This window comes from Hydractinia symbiolongicarpus, chromosome 10 (assembly GCF_029227915.1).
Source record: "Hydractinia symbiolongicarpus strain clone_291-10 chromosome 10, HSymV2.1, whole genome shotgun sequence".
In the NCBI taxonomy this organism is placed as follows: domain Eukaryota; kingdom Metazoa; phylum Cnidaria; class Hydrozoa; order Anthoathecata; family Hydractiniidae; genus Hydractinia; species Hydractinia symbiolongicarpus.
The window spans coordinates 13252871-13259801 of record NC_079884.1 but is presented as its reverse complement, the minus strand read 5'-3'; the positions used below and the strand labels follow the sequence as shown (position 1 = coordinate 13259801).

The window sequence follows — 6931 nt, the reverse complement described above, 5'->3', positions numbered from 1 at the left end:
ATGTTATGACTCACCACAAAAATATTTGACTTGTTTGGAAAGAAGAGACCTTATAAAATTGACGGAATATTTACATGTATTTCTTTGGTATTCATTGTGAAAACAGAGTTTTTTAAAAAAACTTATACATTTTAACTCAACGTGTAGACAGGTGTATTACCAGCAACGAAACTTATAAGTTTTTTTTACAACTAAACAGTCCGTTACACTTACCGTGTATTTTAGCCTTAACACCGGAAAAGTACCTAACATAAAACAAATTTTTTTTCGGAGTCTAACTGTAACGCGAGCCATTTTGTACCCCTCCCCCTCCCCCTTTTTCCACTTTAGTCCCGTTCACATGCAGACATCAAATTGCTGAATATATATTAAGTAGTCGGTGGTCCGTCCCTTATTTACCGCATTTCGTGTGTCACTGCGGTTGATATTGCGTGACAGAAATGTACGGCTATTATAATATAGATTCTTCCAGAAGATGGTGAAATTACAAAGAAATCACAATCCTAAAAAAATGTTGACTATTTAATTTGATTAAATCTGAGGTTAGAATTTTGCGCGAAAAAATTACCGGGATTTAACGCCAAATGTAAACCAAACTTAAAAAGGCCTTTGATAATATAAGCTTCCCTTCCTTGAAGTCGTTATACTACACTTTCTTTTCGAAACAGTACTCCCTTTTTTCATCAGCCTTTTTTGCATCTGTCAGTAAGAAATGGCGGTTATTTTTATTGTGAAAAGCCCTTGGTAAGTGTTATGTGTAGTTGAGTACTTCTTATAAGTATTTATATAGCACGTGGTGATAATTGCTAAATATTCTAATAAAATTCGGGGAATTTGAATTACATTCATTTCAAAACTTAACCAAAATTGATTTGCTCTCTATCGAACATGTCTTGTAAATGATTTAAACTTTTGTCTAATAAATTCATCTTATTCTTTGCATTCTGTAGCCTGAAGGCAAATTTCTCGTCACTAAAGGATTTATCCCAGACCAGTTTTAAAGGTTTATTATAACATAAGACTTAAGGCCTGATTTGCTTACAACAATTCGTTGATAGAATTAATGAAAGAACCATTATCAGACAAATATCGAATATACTACATTTTTTGCCACCTAATAAAGAAAGAAAGAAAGAAATAGCAGATGAATGGTACACACATAATAAACTGGAATTCAAAAAAGAACTTTGTTACAGAAGCTGTGAAATTAGTTTGTGTTGTTAAAACAACATAGGCTGTAAGTACTATCACATACTGCTCAGCCATATATTAAAAAAACAAATAAATGACTAATGAGTCTCGGTTAAAATATTGTTTACTAGCTACAAATTCGTGGAAGTACAATCTAAATACAGAACATTACCCAAGGGCATCGTTTTGCCATTATATTTGGTATTGCGTGCAAAGAGGCCCTGACAACATTGGCTCACCTTATCTTGTTCTTTTGCATATTAAAAAGACCACTATCTGTGAGTATTATTGGAGGGGCAGTTTTTCTACTATCAAATAAATGTTCCCTATCCTTCCATGTATGCAGAATTTCGCGAGATGAAATTTCGCGTTTTCATAGGCTACACCACTGAGAGGTTGTATTACTACAATTTCGCATCAAATTTGTTACTTCGCAATTTTAGCAGCAATATCTCCTTTGCTAATGGGAGATAAGACACACTTTTTTGTTATTCTCAAAACCCTTTCATGTTGTGACTAAACTCATCTCAATTTTTTCGACAATGAGTAGTTTGCAATCAACCTTCAATTTCACTCCATCACTGGCGAACCAATTAATTAGCATTTTCATACCACTTTCTAAAATATTTAACAGCTTTTTTATATTCTTGTTTTAAGAAGATGTTATCTGCTTGTTTACAGATATGTTGATCAAGATGAGAATTTAAAAAAGAGAATTCATGCATTATTAGTGATTGCGGATTAACCCCTTCCGTCCCGGAAAGTCGTTTTGCGTCTGTAAGTGTTGAAATTAAGAAAGAAACATGTGGAAAAGATAAATTTTGTTGTGCCATTTTTCCGCAGGACTTTTAACGGCGATGTGCAATAGTGTTGTGGGACTTGTTCGTTATGTTGCCAGTCTATATTTATAATCTGTGATGTGAGAAGATTTATCGCATGTTACGCAACATTGATTTTACATTGATCGCTTTTCTAAACAATTATCAATAGAGCCTCTAAAAATCCCGCCAAATAATTTGACTTTTCTACAGGAAAGTGTTCTCATCATTTAACATTTGATTCTTTAACTACTATGCCATATCGTGGTAAAAAAAGTGTCTGTGAAAAGTGGTAGAATTTGTCCATTGCTATTTAGTTTATCCATTTTTATTACAAATAATGCTTGCTTTAAAAAGCAATTCTAATTAATTCTTCTTCTCTAAAGATTGGTATGCAAATGGATTAGGTTGGTAAAAGGTACTTTGTGAATACAAAATTTCTGGGTGAGTTACTAACATTTTTACCAACTTTTTCTCGACCCTTTTTTTGGTCCTTTTGTGGCTCTCTTTTGTTATTGTTTTTGGTTTTTTATTCCTTTTTTACGGGTATTAATCACGTTATTTATGTGAAACTTACTACATAATTTTAGAACAACATGTCCCGGAAACTATTGCTTTGATTTTCAAATTCTAAATTTTGCCTATTTTTTTTGGTGTTTTAATATTTAATTTCTATTGTGTTGCTTGTAAACAAAATTGTATACATGAAATATAAGATTTTGTTGGACAACACTTCCCGTCTAGAAAATTTTTCATCCAAAGATTTTATCTGATGAAACACGAATGGCAAAATCAAAGATCAACTTTTCTTCACAGAAAAGCATTTTTATATTTGTCTGGAACGTTGTTGTTAGTCTCCGTTGAAATTGGAAAAATCTCAATCCCAGTTCCAGAGCTTTTTCTTCACTTTTTTTACGATGGCCCCTATGGCTCACTTCTCTTTTTAATAAAAAACATTTTTCTTCTTAGTCAAAACACTTCTCTTTATTCCTCCGAAATCTTCTCTCTTCCGTTCGAAACACCTCTCTTCCAAAGTTTGAAACACTTCTCTTCCATGAACTCAAAAAATTCCCAGACCTAATTCTGGTCTGGAATATTAATTGAGCTGGTTTTAAATAAATGACAACCCTCGTCCTCAGGCATTTTTGCCTTTTCGAATTTTAATTGGTGACGGCTAAAATCCCTGGGGACAAGGATGAATAAATGACATACCGGTCAAAAAAAGATCTAGTGTTCCTAGTAATCAATAACTGTCCAAAGATATTGTGTGTGTGTCCACTACACATACTTTAGATAAAAATATCTTTTTTAATACACCCACTAAATTCTAACCAGGTTGATCAGTATTCTTACTTTTCTGTTGTTCTCAACAAAAGAACTATTGTTTTTAACCTAGAATCCTAGCCTTACATTCTTATAAAGCATATTCATTAGGGTCAAGGCTTTAGGACTCTGGGCAGCCATTTATTTTGCCATTTATTGTGTCCATTGATAAAATTAATTACTCTATTACTAATCTGAATTGATTAGTGATATTATTTTATTCATGCACATGCTACGGGACCTGCTACAATAAGCTGTCCGTAAATTGAGCACGTGTTTGCCAAGTACGCTTCTTGCGAAAAGTGAAAAAATATGCACAAACCATTGGTGTAAAATTACGGAGCAGATTTTGAATTTTAGTTGCGAAAAAAAAGTTTAAGGCCACATGCGGAGAAGTGTTAAGTGTAGAAGGGAAGTGTCAAAATGCAAAAGAGAAGTGTGAGAATACAGAAGAGAACTATTTGGATCATAGAAAAGAATGTTTTTAAATTTGAAGAGAAGTGTCAAGGCTTCGGCTTCCGGCTCAGCATTTTTGTTTATGTGTTCGGTGTAAGTGTTACATGCGATTTACACCAGCTGCGCCATTCGTTGTTGTGTAACTGTTTATCCATGTTGTCCAGAATTACAGTCGGGATGGAAAAGAAAAGATGCAGCCTAACTACACAACAAAAAAAGAAACATCCACGAAAGTAGTTGGTGGGGTGGTTCATCACAAAAAGTTTATTCAGTTTGTGTTTGTCTTTAACTTTATTGTTACTTTCTTACCCAATTATCCTCCTCCATTTTTTCCAAGTGCTCCAGCCAATTCAATCTTCTTATCTGGATAACATCTTTAATTCTACGAATACTTAGCCTGCTTCTTAGCTCATCTGAACTCTTTCTGTCTCTCAGACTGCTGTTACACATACACCTAACCATTCTCATATCATTCCTTTCTAAACGGTAAAGATCTTCCTGCTTCACTGCCCATATCTCACTACATTACAACATAACACTTCTTAGACAGACCTCATACAACCTACCTTTTAACTCAATGGACAAGACTCTGCTAGTCAACAAAGGAAGTGCCTCTCTGAACTTCTTCCAAGCAGAATCTATCCTGCAAGTAACACTTCTTCCAACACCCCCTTCAATGCCCAACATATCACCTAAGTAACAGAAGTTCTCAACTATCTCTAATGAGCCACTGTTGTACATCATTAAAGCTGGAAATACTTCATTCTCTATAATCTCACCTTTGCAACGCTTGCATACAAACTGAATGTCAGTTCTTAACCTTCCACTAATACTACTGCACTTCTTATGTAACCAATGCTTGCAAGTCTGACAAAAAAATTGAGTTACTACCAACCCCTTTCCTGTGCACTCCACAAGGCCACTTTCCAACTACAAGGTCACACTTGGCTGCAATGCTACTAATCATGACTTTAGACTTTGCTCTGTTTACCTTTAGCCCTTTTTCTTCTAGTCCTTTCTTCCACTTCTCAAACTTTTCAACTAATTCTCCCATCGACTCTGCTATGAGAACCAAATCATCTGCATACAATAATTCCCATGGACATTCTGTTCTGAACTCCATCGACAACTCTTTTAAGAGTAGAACAAACAACAAAGTACAGAACCCTGATGTACACCAACATTTACACTATATTCATCACTAAGTGAATCGTTAATCCTGACACGACTTCTAGCATTACTGTACATAGACTGTACCATTGTAACTAGCCACTCATCCACACCTAATTTTCTCATAGCCCACCAAATAACTTTATGTGGCACTCTATCAAAAGCTTTCTCTAAATCTACAAAGGCAAAATAGAGATTCTTTCTCTTTCCTAAATACTTTTCCTGAAGCTGTCTGAGTAAAAATATTGCATCTGTAGTGCCATGCCCTGGAACAAAACCAAATTGCATCTTATCTATATCAATTCTTTCTCTAAGTAACTTATCAATCACTCTTTCAATAACTTTCATTACTTGATCAACCAACTTCAAACCTCTATAGTTACCCTTTTCTAATGCATCACCCTTGCCCATGAAACAATTTACTATTACACTCGACTGCCACTCACTCGGAATAGCACCATCCTTTATAATCTGGTTAGCAAGACTTGTAATAAGCTCAACTCCAATATATCTAGATGCTTTTACCATCTTTGCAACAATACCTGATACTCCTGCAGCCTTGCCAATCTTCAATTTCCTAATAGCCTCCACTACCAATTCTGTCTTGTTCTGCATAGTTGGCCCTTCTACAACATCATCATCAGACAAATTATCCTTGTTCCAATCAAACTCACTGTTAAGGAACCTCTGATAATGATTTTTCCAAGCTACCCTTTTCTCCTCTTCTGTGCTAGCCAAAACACCTTCATCATTACGTATACACTTCTCACCTACAACATCTTGACTAGTCTTCTTCACTTGCTTTGCTATCTTGAATACCTCATTGCCCTGGTCTTCCCTTCTTAACACATCTGCAAATCGGTTCCTCTCTGCTTCTGATTTTGCCTTATACACTGCTGTACGAGCACGACGCTTAGCTTCTAAGTAAATATTTTTACTACCACCTGACTTCCACTCTTTCCAAATTTTCCTCTTTTCCTTTATACACTGGTCAACCTCATTATTCCACCACCAGGTCTGTCTATGTCTAGCTGGTCCTTTCGTCCACCCACAGGTATCATCAGAAGCTTCTAGAAGACATTTCTTCAAAGTAGTCCAAGTACTTTCAACATTGTCACTATCACATTGACCATTGTGGGCTAACTGCTGAACTTTTGCACTAAATTGTCTTGCTACAATCTCTTCCTTCAGCTTCCAGACTTTTCGACGGGGCCTGTACTTTCCCTTGGCTTCTTTAACAATCTTCAAGATAATATCACAAACCAGCAACCTATGCTGGGAAACACACTCTTCCCCCGATATAACTTTCACATCCTTCACCACTTTCTTGTCTGACTTTCTAACCAGGAAGTAATCTATCTGTGTCTTACTGATAACATATGAGTCACCTGACTCATATGTTATCAGCCTACTCTGTCTCTTACTGAATGATGTGTTGCAAACCACCATGTCCGTTGCCATTCCAAACTCAAGCAATCTCTCCCCTTCCTTATTTCTGCTCCCAAATCCATAGCGTCCATGCACACCACTATAACCTTCAGATGACTTCCCAGCATGACCATTAAAGTCGCTGCCCACCATGACAAGTTCAGTGTCTCCAAACTTTGATGTGACTGCTATTAACTCATCATAAAACTTATCTTTATCTTCCTCACTGAGTACACACTGTGGAGCATAAACTGACAGAAAAGTGAAAATCCTATTACCTATCAAAAACTTTATCACTATAATACGGCTATTAACACGTATAACATCTATTACTTTCTATCCACTTCTCTGCAACGAATATGCCAACTCCTCAACATACAAAAATAGCTAATTTATTTAACAATAGGTTAACAATAACAACGAAAGTTATGACGATTTTCTGATAATTTAGGTACTAATTTTTTATTTCGTTTTGTTTATTATTTTATTGTACAACTAATTTTTTGGTACAATCGATTAGTTTGAATTTTCCCAGTTTGTCTCTG

General features: G+C 35.5%; 1 protein-coding gene across 2 annotated transcripts in view; it reads left to right on the top strand.

Moving 5' to 3' along the window:
• The window catches only part of LOC130613349 (ethanolamine kinase 1-like), a 30557-nt gene that overhangs the window by 9910 nt on the left and 13716 nt on the right, over positions 1-6931 (top strand). The gene's annotated exons all lie outside the window — the stretch shown is intronic.